Source organism: Bombina bombina, chromosome 2 (assembly GCF_027579735.1).
Source record: "Bombina bombina isolate aBomBom1 chromosome 2, aBomBom1.pri, whole genome shotgun sequence".
Taxonomy (NCBI): Eukaryota; Metazoa; Chordata; class Amphibia; order Anura; family Bombinatoridae; genus Bombina; species Bombina bombina.
This window is the reverse complement of record NC_069500.1, coordinates 466,293,825-466,306,955: the sequence shown is the minus strand read 5'-3', so window position 1 is coordinate 466,306,955 and position 13,131 is coordinate 466,293,825.

Sequence of the window (13,131 nt, the reverse complement as noted above, 5' to 3'; positions counted from 1 at the left end):
ACAGAGAAAGGAACGATGTCTGCTGTGACCAGAAAGGATCTTTCTGGTTCCCTCCTCCCCCACCGGTGCTGCGTGGGAGGAGGTGAGTCTGCCGCTGAGCTGGCCAGCTGATTGAAGGGGCTCACGGACCTGTGCACTATTGCCGAGGAATCTAAAGGGGATAGTCGGCCCCCACTGTTGCTGCGCGGGAGGAGGCTGACCCGCTGTGGAACAAGCTGCAGGATCACAGAACGCCGAAAGTGCTGAGAGCAAGGGAGTGAGTGACACAAAGGCTTTCCTTTATTCTGGATGTTTGTTTGCATTTGCTGGGGCGTGAGAGGGGAAAAAGTCTCATAAAGACATAAGAAACTTTGAGCCAGGGGAGAGAAGTGGAACATATAATAGTTTAATTCGGAAATAAAACACAAGCCATATTTTTTGCAATTGCAAGTTAAATCTACAAAGGTTGTCGGAGAAAAAAGTAAAAAAAGTTACAAGTAGCAACAGAAAGTGACAATTGGTAATATGGGACAAGACAGAAGCAGGAAAAAAGGAATTGATTCCATGTAACCTTTTTCTGAGCACCTGATTAACTGCTTATTGCTAAAAGTTTGTCTGGAACTTAAAGATTTCCCTCAGTTTTGATAAAGCTGTGAGAAGAAGAAAAGTGCTTTTCAATACCTTCCAAAATAGAACTGAGCTAATAAAGATCAAAGAAGGTGGATTCTACATTGAACTTATTAATTGGCTCCACAGTTGTAATTAAGATCTCACAAGGTTAACTGGTAAACTATAAACACCCTTCTCCATTAAAGAAGGCTCAAATGCCCACAAAAGAAGCAAGAAGGAAAAACTGAAATTAGCTCAATTTCTATAACTGTTGAGCAACTCAGGGGTTAAGTCCATGCCAATAGAAATTCCTTCTTTTGGTATTTAAAGGGGAAGGAGTGAGACACTGGTCAAAATTGTATGTTTGCTTACAGGACTTCTAATTATGCTTGCGTAAACCACCTTTTTTCTCTTTAAATAGGAGCGAGTGTATGATCATTGTAAACTACACTGGCCTTTGCAGGATGTGAATGACAGCATTTCAACATAAGTGAATATAATTCATTCCCTGCTAATAACATATATAATTGTATTGGGAAACTGGTATATCTACAATGTATATTAATCCCCATTTCTTAGAAACCCTTTTTGTTTTTTTGTTTGTTTTTTTGTTTTTTTCTCTCTGACCATAAAATATACTAAGTAGATTGTAAAAAGGAAAAAAAAGAGAAAACAAACCCCTATTCTCTTGTTTATAACCAAGACTTGAACAACTAGCTACGTTGGTGTTGTAACATACTGCTTTTTCAATTGGTTCATATATGTTTAGGTGCTTGAAATTGAAAACTTAGTACCTAACTGATCTTGCTAATTTACATATGTAATTGCTGATAGTCATCAAATTAGTCAAAAAGAGGGAGAAAGAAGGGGGGAAGGATAGGAGAAGGGGAGAAGAAAAAAAAAAGGGAAAGAATTGGTAACCCGTTTAGCGCTATTAACTTATGCATTTTTGTATGTAAGGCATAATAATTTCAAATTTGTCATTAAGCTGTCTTTGCTAAGATAGCGGCTACAAGCGGACGACTGCGACAGTGGTAACTAACTGACACTTTCTCCCCTAGTAAAGCTCTGAATATTAAGCTATTTTGAGGGGGTACTTTACTGCTCTTCTCCCATTTGATGTATATGTGCTTATATTTGAAAGCTCATTGCTAAATTGACTTGCTTTAAATTACAAAAGTAAGTTGATATAGCTAGTGTGTCAAATAACTCGTTATAAATATAATATATGTAAACATTCACCCTATTTGTATATCTAAATAGTAACAAATAGAATAGCTTAAGAGTTGGCAATCTATATCCCTCCTATCCTCTGCCATAAAGCAGTAGGTGTTAATTAAAGTATCTGTTTTGTTTTTCTTCTTGATGCTATGTCTATGGCTGGTCAAGTGATTCCCATTCACTTTTTCTAAATCAATTAATCCTCAAGCAAAAATCTTTGGGGTTTTTTTTTGTTTTTTTTGCTCTAGGTCTTATTCACCTTGGTTTTCCCTGGTCATAATAATATTAATCCAGGGCCTCGTCACTAGCACTGGTACTGGGGTGTTGGGCTCCTTTTTTTTCTTTTTTCTTCTCTTTCTTATTGCACCTATATTATTAGGGCCCTGTACGTTTAGGCACGAGGTGATTGGATATATGTAATTGGGCCACCCACTAGTTACCACGGCATATGGATACATTTTTTCACTCTCACTCCCGGACTCCTTCACCAGCCATGGCAGCCAAACAGAGAGAAAGGAGGGCAAAAGCCACTGTTGAAGCACCTACTGAAATATCTACGGCTGCAACCTTCATTCCGCCGATAAACAAATTAACCAATGTACAGGCTCTAGTGTCTAGTATCTCAGAGGCTTTAACCCCTAAATTTGATGCATTAAGGTCTGAGATCAAACAAGATATTAACTTACTTAGACATGAGATAAAACTATTTTCTAATAGACTGGACGAAGCTGAACAGAGAGTATCCGACTTGGAAGATCTCACTTCAGCTCAGGGATCTAACCTGGAATCCCACAATGCAATTATCTCTAAATTACAGTATAAAATTGAAGACCTGGAAAACCGCTCTAGGCGGAATAATATTCGCATCATAGGGGTACCCGAGGGGGGCCAATCGGAAGACTTGAGTGTATTCATTCCTGAAGTATTAGTACAGCATCTTAAAATCCCTCCCAATCATCCACAGATAGTAGTTGAGAGGATACATAGAATGGGGGGCTAAGAGTGGATAGGCAGGAGGGTAGCAGACCCAGACCTATCATAGCAAAGCTACTTAACTTTCAAGATAAGGTCACAATGCTCCAATGTTTTCGCAAAAATCAGCCCATAACATACAAGGAAAATAAAATTCTTTTATTTCAGGATTATTCAGCGGAAACAGCGACTAAGAGAAGGAACCTGGCCCCAATCTGTACAAAATGTATTCAACAAGGCTATCAGGCCTTAATTATTTACCCCTCCAAATTGAAAATATATGTCAGAGGGGAGGCTCATTTCTTTGACCACCCACAAGAGGAGAAAAATTGCTGCGACAATTAAACACTCAGGAGTAATAAAAAATATCTATAAGTATATATCTATAATAAGTATAAGAGTATGTTAGAATGGGTAGAATTCTACTTCCTATTTTTTTTCTTTTACTTTTTTTTTCCCCTCTTTCTCTCTCTCCTTCCTCTCTCCTTCCCCTCCTCGGCTGAATGATCAATCCAGTGGCCAATTTTAAGGTAGTCTCCTGGAATGTGGGGGGTATTTTGACTCCCATTAAAAGGAAAACTATTCTAGCCCATGCGAGACGGCTTGAGTCTGACATACTTTTCCTACAGGAAACACACCTAACTCCGGAGGAAACACTGAAGCTCAAAAAGGGATGGGTGAAAGAAGTTTATGGTTCATCAGGTATTGGTAGGAGAAGAGGGGTAGTCATACTGATGGGGAAAAAGGCTAAAAGCAGAAATCTTGCAGGTTTTAGCAGATCCAGAGGGGAGATTCATATTTTTGAAGATTAAAATTGACAATCTAATTTTTTCATGTTGTAATATATATGCACCTATTGTTATCGATCTAGAATTCTGGAATCAGCTGCAAGCCAAAATCCTTTCCTTTATGGAAGGCTATCTAATTCTTGGAGGCAATTTTAACATGGCTCCTCATTGCCCTCTGGATAGGCTAAGGGAAGATGCGAAACATAAAAAGAATAAAAAAGATAACTTAGAAACTAAACTATTGGCTAAAATTAAGTAAAATTTGAATATTAGAGATATATGGAGGATTCAGAACCCTGATGCCAGAGAATTCACTTGCTTATCCAAAGCACACAAGACTATGTCTAGAATCAATTTTTTCCTAATTGATGAAAGATTGTGTACAGCCAAAGTAAGAGCAAAGATATTACCTGTCTTCCTTTCGGACCATGGACCAATCTCTCTGGACTTCCAATTCACAGTCTCCAGATCAAGCTCTTTGTGTTTCCACTTCCCCTCCTTCTTAGCTTCTGATTCAAAATTCAAGACTCAGCTGAAGATTAAATTTGAGGACTATATCCAGTGCAATCGGGAATATTGGGACCGCCCTCTGATTCTTTGGGAAGCGGCAAAAGCGGTTATGAGAGGCGAAATTATTGCCTATAATGCAATGATAAGCAAGAAACTAAGACTAAGAGAAAGAGAGTTAAACAATGTAGTGATTAACTCATATAATCGTCTTCTCATGACAAAAAAACAGGCTAATTGGGCAAGTTATATTCAAGCAAAAAATGATAAGGATACATTTGCAATTTATAGAGAAACCCAAATAGATTTAAAACTGAAATCTAAACTATACAGATACGGAAACAAATCCGGTAAATTACTCGCCAAATTGGTTAAAAGTGACAAAAAGTCATCATTTATTGAGAAACTTCTTGTAAACGGGAAGCTTCTTACGGAGAATACAGATATTTACGAGGAAATGGCCAAATACTATCAAGAGATATATACTGCTAGAAAATCTGACTTAACGCAGGCAGCGGATTTCTGGAGCAAAATCGGTTGTCCCAAGGTAACTGTAGAATCAATAGAGACTCTTAATGCCCCGATAATAGTGGAGGAAATAGAGAAAGTGATCTTTGAATCTGCTACTAACAAAGCCTCAGGGCCGGACGGCCTACCAAACGAATTTTATAAGATTTTGTCTTCAGAAATCACGCCCCCCCCCTCTGTAATTTATACAATGCTATGTATATCAAAGGAGAACCGGTACCGAAAGCATTTTCAGCTTCATTTACAACCCTTATCCTTAAAGGTGGGAAAGATCCAGCTCAAAGAGAGTCATATAGGCCGATAGCCCTATTATACACTGACTATAAGGTCTTCATGTCAATCCTGGCAAAAAGACTACAAGAGCTATTATCTAACATTATTAGATTAGATTAGATTAGATTAGATTAGTTTTTCCTTTTAAGCTTCTATAACGTCTCCCAGATGGTAAAAGGGCAAATAGTCTGTTGCTAACATGGAAAGGATCATGAATAATTCGATAGGCCTTTAAAAGACTACGTCTGCTTTGAAGATCTTCAATGGTAGGTAACTGAGCACCTATGATATACTGGGCGGTTTTAACAACCCGTTGCAGAGCTTTGCGATCAGAATTAGTACAGTTTCCATACCATACTGTAATACAGTTGGTGAGAATACTCTCAATAGTACAGCGATAAAAATTAATTAAAATCTGAGTAGATAAATTAACTTTTTTCAGTGTTCTTAAAAAATAGAGACGTTGTTGTGCTTTTTTCACTAAAGTTGAGGTGTTCAAAGACCAAGTCAGATCCTCAGAGATGTGTGTGCCCAGAAACTTGAAACTTGGTACACGTTCAACCTCAGTTCCATTTATATGAATGGGCAATTGTAAACATCGATTAGATTTCCTAAAATCAATAATAATTTCTTTAGTTTTTTTAGTGTTTAGGTCCAGGTTGTTCTCAGCACACCAAATAGCCAGTTGCCTTATTTCTTCTCTATAAGCTGATTCATCGTTGTTACTGATCTGGCCTATCACAGTGGTGTCATCAGCAAACTTGATAATACTATTGGATACATACTTAGGCAAACAGTCATGGGTAAAAAGAGAATATAGCAGTGGACTCAATACACACCCTTGTGGAACACCAGTATTAAGGGTCAGAGTAGATGAGGTGTGATTACCAATTTTTACCAATTGCGGTCTGTTTGTCAAGAAGTCCAGAATCCAGTTGCATAATAAAGTATTTATGCCAAGATCATGGAGTTTGGCAACCAGCTTAATAGGAACAACTGTGTTAAATGCCGAACTAAAATCAATAAACAACATTCTAACATAGGTGTTATTGTGATCTAAATGAGTGAGGGCAAAATGCAGAGCTGACGAGATAGCATCTTCTGTTGACCTATTTTGGCGATACGCATATTGGTTAGGATCCAATGCAGGTGGTAGGCAAGTTTTAAGATAGGCCATGACCAGCCTCTCGAAACATTTCATAAAGGCTGAAGTGAGTGCAATGGGGCGAAAGTCATTAAGACAGACTGCTGTTGATTGTTTAGGCACAGGAATGATGGTGGTTTCCTTAAAGCATGTAGGAACAGTTGTTTGAGCCAGAGACAAATTAAAAATATCAGTAATTACTGTAGCCAATACTCCAGCACAGGATCTTAACACATGTCCAGGAATATCATCAGGACCGGCTGCTTTATATACATCCACCTTGGAGAGGATCCGATACACTTCAGCAACGGAAAAACTCAGGGGTAGTTCATCTGGTGGATGCATAAGTTTAGTAATTGTTTCTTTGTTTTCACGGTCAAATCGGGCATAGAAATAGTTAAGTTCGTCTGGAAAGAAAGCATCATTAATTATGGGGACTGTGCTTGTGGTTTTATAGTCAGTAATGGACTGTATACCTTGCCACATTCTTCTGGAGTCAGAGTTGTTATTAAAGTGCTCTTCTATGCGTGTTTTCAAGTCAAATTTAGCTCTTTTTATTCCTTTCTTTAAATTGGATCGTGCTAAACTATAAGCCTCAGTATTACCAGTTCTAAATGCAATGTTACGGGCTTGCAATAAGAGGCGAACCTCTTTGTTTACCCAAAGGTTTTTGGTTAGGAAAGGTTTTGATCCTCTTATAGGTGGTTTCCTTGCTGATACAATAACGAATATGATCTAGGACAGATGATGCATACAAGTCTAGATCAACTTGAGAGTCACTCTTGTCTCTTACAGCAAATGTAGTCCAGTCAGTAGATTGAAACTGTGCTTGGAGTTTTTGAGTCGCATCCTCCGGCCAAACTTTAACTATTCTTACAGAAGATTTTTCACTTTTAATTAGTGGAGAATACCTGGGGTATAAAAAAAGTGCAAGGTGATCAGATTTGCCCAAATGTGGAAGAGGTAGTGCTTTATAAGCATCAGCAATGTTTGTATAAACATGATCTAATATTTTATTCTCTCTTGTAGCACAGGTAAAATTTTGATGAAATTTCGGTAACACAGTTTTTAAATTTGCATGATTAAAATCTCCTGCTATAATGTAGGCTCCGTCTGGTTGAGCAATTTGTTGCTTATTTATCGCTTTTTGAAGTTCTTTCATTGCAATTTTTGCATTAGCATCAGGTGGAATATATGCTGCCATAATAATAACAGAAGTGAATTCCCTAGGTAAATAAAAAGGCCTGCACTTTAGCATCAAATATTCTGAATTAACAGAACAGTAGCTTTCAGTGATTGTAGAATTAGTGCACCAGTGGTGATTTATATAAATACATAGCCCACCACCTTTGGACTTTCCAGATTCAATACTACTCCTGTCTGCTCTGAAGATATCGTAACCCTCCAGTTTAATAGCATTGTTTGGAATATCATCATTTAACCATGTTTCTGTGAAAAGTAATATGTTACTGTCTCTGATGTTTTTGCATGCATGCATCCTTAATTTTAGTTCATCGATCTTGTTAGTGAGAGATCTCACATTAGCAAGAACAATACTGGGCAAGGGGACTCGATGGGGAGACGCTGACAGTCTATTGCGGATGCCTCCACGCTTGCCACGCCTCTGTTTACGATCCCTCTGCCGTCTGCGCGCTCCTCGCCCCTACAATGCAGACACCGGAGGCTCCCCAGCAGTCCACGGCAAACTGACAGGCACACAGATGCTCCGAAGGTTAGTAGAAACAGTTTGTGAGTACTGAATTCTGATATCCAAAAGTTCCAGCCTGCTGTACCTAATATGTGCGGTACTGATCACAGTTAGCAGGCTTAAGACAACCAGCAAAGTAGCAACCTGTGTAGTAGGATTAGCTGGACACAGAGCCTCGCGTTGTGCACGCGCCGCCATTTTGCACAAAGACATACACACATTATAAACAAAGACCAAGCAGGATTTTTAATTTCACGGAATTCCTCAGCAAAAATCAGAGAGGTTTTAGTGGTAACAGAACACTTCCATAATGTGGGAGGGAAGGAGAGGGGGAGAGAGGAACAAACTCCAGACTTAGCTATTGTGACAATTGATGCTGAGAAAGCATTTGACTCAATACAGCATGACCATCTTTTCATGTCTTTGGAACAGTTTGGGTTTAAAGGATGCTTTCCTAAATTTCTTAAAAATTTGTATAACCTTCCCTACACAAGTATAATCGTGAATAGCACAGTCTCTTCACAAATCACGCTTAGTAGAGGAACTAGGCAAGGGTGTCCCCTCTCTCCTCTCCTTTTCAACCTCTGCATCGAACCATTAGCTATTAGGATTAGGTCACAGCTGGAAGGTGTTGTGATAGGTAGACAGGAGATGAAATTAGCCTTATACGCTGATGACATTCTTGTCTATTTGTCAAATACTAAAGCCAATATACCTAAACTCCTGCAAATTATTAATCAATTTGGATCATTCGCTGGCTATAAAATAAATGTTTCGAATCAGAGTTGTTCTGGCTTAGAAAAAACAAGGACTCCTTTCTTAATAGTCCCTTTCGAACAGTTAAGAAGTCATTTAAATATCTAGGTATAGTAATACCTACTAATCTAAAAGACATATAATTTTAATATTCCCCCAATTTTGACAGAAATCAAAGATAAACTTAGATGTTGGGAAAACCTACCTCTTTCTATTTCAGGACGGATAGCCCTATTTAAAATGGTCCTTCTCCCTAAACTATTGTACGTGCTACAGAACACGGCACTAATACTTTTAGACAGGGATATTCAAGTATTAAACAGCTGGCTTAGAGCTTTTATTTGGCAGAAGAGGAAACCCAGGATAGCCCTGAAGAAATTAACACAAGCCAAAATATTCAGTGGTCTCGCATTACCTGACTTACGACTTTACAATTTAGCTTTTCTAGCATGAATTGTGGCAGACTGGGTCCCCTGTAACAATTATATCTTGAACAATGCATTGAAAGAAAGTATCTGTGACCCATATCTCCCATGCGCATTGCTGTATTGTGACCCAAAAGGAATACCATCTAGAATAAAGGAAATTAAAATGATCTTTAATCCTTTAAAGCAGTGCTTTCCAAACTGTGTGTCGGGACACACTAGTGTGTCGGCAGCAGTGTGTAGGTGTGTCCCTGCTTCAGCACAAAATTTTTTAAATTAAATTTTTGTAAAAAATGTTTTGGGTTTCTGACATCCCGCCTGCCTGCTACACATATCACATGGTTGACATGTGATTGATACCTAGGCTGTCACAGATCATCTTAACCTATTGGCACAGCTCATTGTGAACTGAAACTATTCCAATTGGCGGCTTTGGCAACACATTGGCTCGTGACTGCATGTGTAGTCAGTGAGTGGGACAGCAGTGTGTTTGCAGCGTGGGCAGTAGTCAATCGGACTCACCGAGCTCTGAGGGCAACAGCTTAAATGCTGAGCTGAAGTCAGAAGTCAGTGGGGTTTTTTTTGCAGCTAACTCCCAGTAGTGCATTGTTGCTCCTGCTCTTGATATATGGATAGGAAGTGGAAGCTTAAAAATGCTTGATGATGAAATGTGTCTTTATCTAATATTCCACCAAATATTCAGAAATTGTGTTCATCCCATCAACATAAGTAGTTATTGGTGTAGTTATTATAAACTTTTTTTTAATTCTTGCACATATATACTGTTACTTGTAAATACATTTAGTTATTATATAATTTATATATGTGTCCGTATCTCTTAAGACAAGTTAGTTTAACCTCCTTTTTGCTAGTACAACTGATTTACTGTGTCACGAAATGATGTAGGTCTAAAAAGTGTGTCACCAAGATGAAAAGTTTGGAAAGCTCTGCTTTAAAGGCATGGTGGAGGATAGGGAAGCTTCTCTCTATAAATTGCAAGGTCTCTAAGTATCTCCCCCTTATTGGGAACCCACTATTTCAAGCCGGTTTAGACTATGAAATTTTTAAGAACTTGCAATTAGCAGGACTGAATAGGATTACACAATTTATCGATAAAGAGAAAAAATGTATCAAAACATTCGAAGAAATTAAAAATAGCTTTAACCTCTCTAACAGGGAGTTCTTTGCATTTTTGCAAGTAAGGCATTATGCATTAGAGCTAATGAAGGAGGCAGAGTAGCAATGGGAACTAGGAGGTCTAGAGGACTGGTTCACATTAGTCAAGAAGGGACGTATGTCCATCTCCTACTGCTATCATCTTCTAGGAGCTGGTGAAGGGAGACATACTCTCGAGAAAATTGCTCAAGATTGGAGATTAATTCTGGCTCAGGAAAATATTGATCATAAACTTATACAAAAATCCATACATAAAGTGGCCCAGGCTACCCTCTCAGCAACATGGAGAGAGGCACACCTTAAGTTATTACATAAATTTCACTATACCCCGGAAAAAGGCCATAAGCTTCAGAATAGGAATTTTTATAAATGCCCTAAATGTTCGCTGGTTGCGGCTGATCTTGTACATATGATGTTTAATTGCCCTTTGATTAGGCAATTTTGGCGCAAACTAGAATTCTGGATTAATACCTCTCTTAAGATTTCCCCTCTGGAGATGCAGGTAAATTTAATTATGTTCTGCTTTGACAATCAGAAAGAACAACAATCAAATGAAAAGATAATAAGTGTCTCTATTCTGGCAGCTAGGTATTTAATATTTAAAAAATGGAAGTCAAAAGAAATACCCAGTGTGGCAGAAATAAAAAAATTATCTCAAAAAACAATGTATCTTAGAACAACGAGACACGAATATTAATAATGAATCCGATATTAGAATTTTTTTTGGTAAATGGGCACCTTTTATCAAGTCCCTCCCGACCACAGAGATAGACTACATTATATTTCTCTTTCAGAACACAGAGTTGGTAATATTGGGGATATGGTAACTGGATAGGACCTGAAGGTTTTACTGGAGGGGGAGGGGAGGGGGAGAGGGAGGGAATTTCTCCCTTTTTTTTCTCCTCTCTCTCTCTCTCTCTTTGTTCTTATATCCAAGTTAACAATTTTGACTCTTAGTGCATTAACGCATTAACAATAGTATAATGTTTTTTATTTTGTGACTTCTTGGAAGATTGAGCTTAAGCATACTAATACTATAATAATAGGGAGATAATTCATGATTATCATTTGTGCTTTGTATAAATAATATAAAGGAATTTGTCATATTGAAGGTATACACATGCTGAAAGGGAAGAGGGAGGGGGAAGGAGAAGAGAAAGATTGTACGTTTTACTTTTTGTTTTTGCTGTTTTTGCCCATGTTCAGGGGAAACATGGAAAAAAATATATATTTTCAACAGCTATAAAGATTAAGGAATGACAGACTGAAATCTAATAACAAGATTAACATGGGTTGAAAAAAAGTTCATAAAATACCAGAGGGTTTTCCTTTTTTTTATACTTATAGGTATAATATTTTGTGGATTGTTTAGATGTGTTTGGCTTCCAATTGTCTGTTTATTCTTTTTTTTTTCTATTTGTTCCTTGGAAATTATACGAAAATGTATAAATCTATTAAAATATAATAAAAATGATTATAAAAAAAAAAGATCTGAGATAAGGAGGCAGTGAGCAGAAGCTTAGATAGAAGGTAATACAGAGGTAAAAAGTATATTTCTATAACAGTGTTGGTTATGGAAAACTGGGGAATGGTAAATAAAGGGATTATCTATCTTTTTAAGCAATAACAATGTAGGTGTTTACTATCCCTTTAAGAGAGTCTGTTTACTAAACTTCAAATTAATTTTCAAATTGGCACTCAAAATGCATATTTTATGCTTAGGGTGATTAAGCATCATTCAAATGTGTTATTCTCTTTACCTTGTTTTAAACACCAGTTACATAAAAATAAATAAAAGTTATGAACCCTAGCATCATATGGAAAGGTAAAAAGCAAAGGAAAACCTTTTTTTAGCAAAGGGGAGGTAGGGTTAGGCACACCTTTTAACTGTATATTAATATATATAAATTGAATGGTAAATAAAGGGATTATCTATCTTTCTAAACAATAAACATTCTGGAATAGACTGCTCTAACCTACATGAGAGCTAATTTACAACAGTCTTCTATAAATGCTACCTTTACATATTATACCGATGTTAATAGCGCTGCTGAATATGCTGGTGCTCTACAAATAACTGATGATGATGATAATAATAGTAATAATAACATTACTACTAAATTGACTATTTATTGCATTAAATAGTATTGGGTTCTGCACTTAAATCAGAACCATCTTGCATTCAAAAATGAAGAAGATTTAGTGATTCAGTTGTCTCAGTACAATGGACAGTAATCATTCAGCAAGATTACAAGTTATGCGCTAACCCGGGTGCATAAATAACGCAAAGAAATTAGGGGTATCGCACTCTCCATAGCGCTGCCTGCCATTATAAGTTACTGAAAAACCTTCATTTGTTGTGCGATATGGTACGATAAGCTCCATACCCAGGGGCAAAACTACAGGGGGTGCAGAGGTCGCAATTGCAACCAGCCCAGCTTAAAAAAAATAATATTTTTTTTTTACAATAAAAAACGTTGAAAAAATACAAGTATGGGGTAGCGCTAAAAAAGCATAGAGATAAGGAAAATAATTTAAATGCAATTATACCAAATATAATAAAATGCAATTGTTTTATACAAATACTAAAAAAAAATAGTTATTGAATGATGAGTGTATACAGACACCTGATGTTGTAAGTGTAATTATAAGTGTACTTTTAAATATCAGTGATAGGTGCTAGTTTGGTGCTAAAAAATCTCAGAGGAAACTAATAATTCAAATCCAATTAGTGTAGAAATATATTTCAATTAGTTCGTACAGGAAGCAAAATAACCAGTAATAAATGTCTACTAAAAACATGAAATATAACTGTAAAGAGATAATGAATGCCAAGTGTAATCAACGATTTAAATGATACGTGAAACTAAGTAATCACTGATTAGCGCTTAACTAGCGCTCAAGAGGATGTCTAAAAGAAAAATAAGTCCTACATATAAAATAATCCTAAAGAAAATGCATCCTATAAATTCATGTAAGGAATAAATAAATAAAGTTCATATGTGAATACAGTGACTAAATAAAACACATGTGTAGTTTCTAATA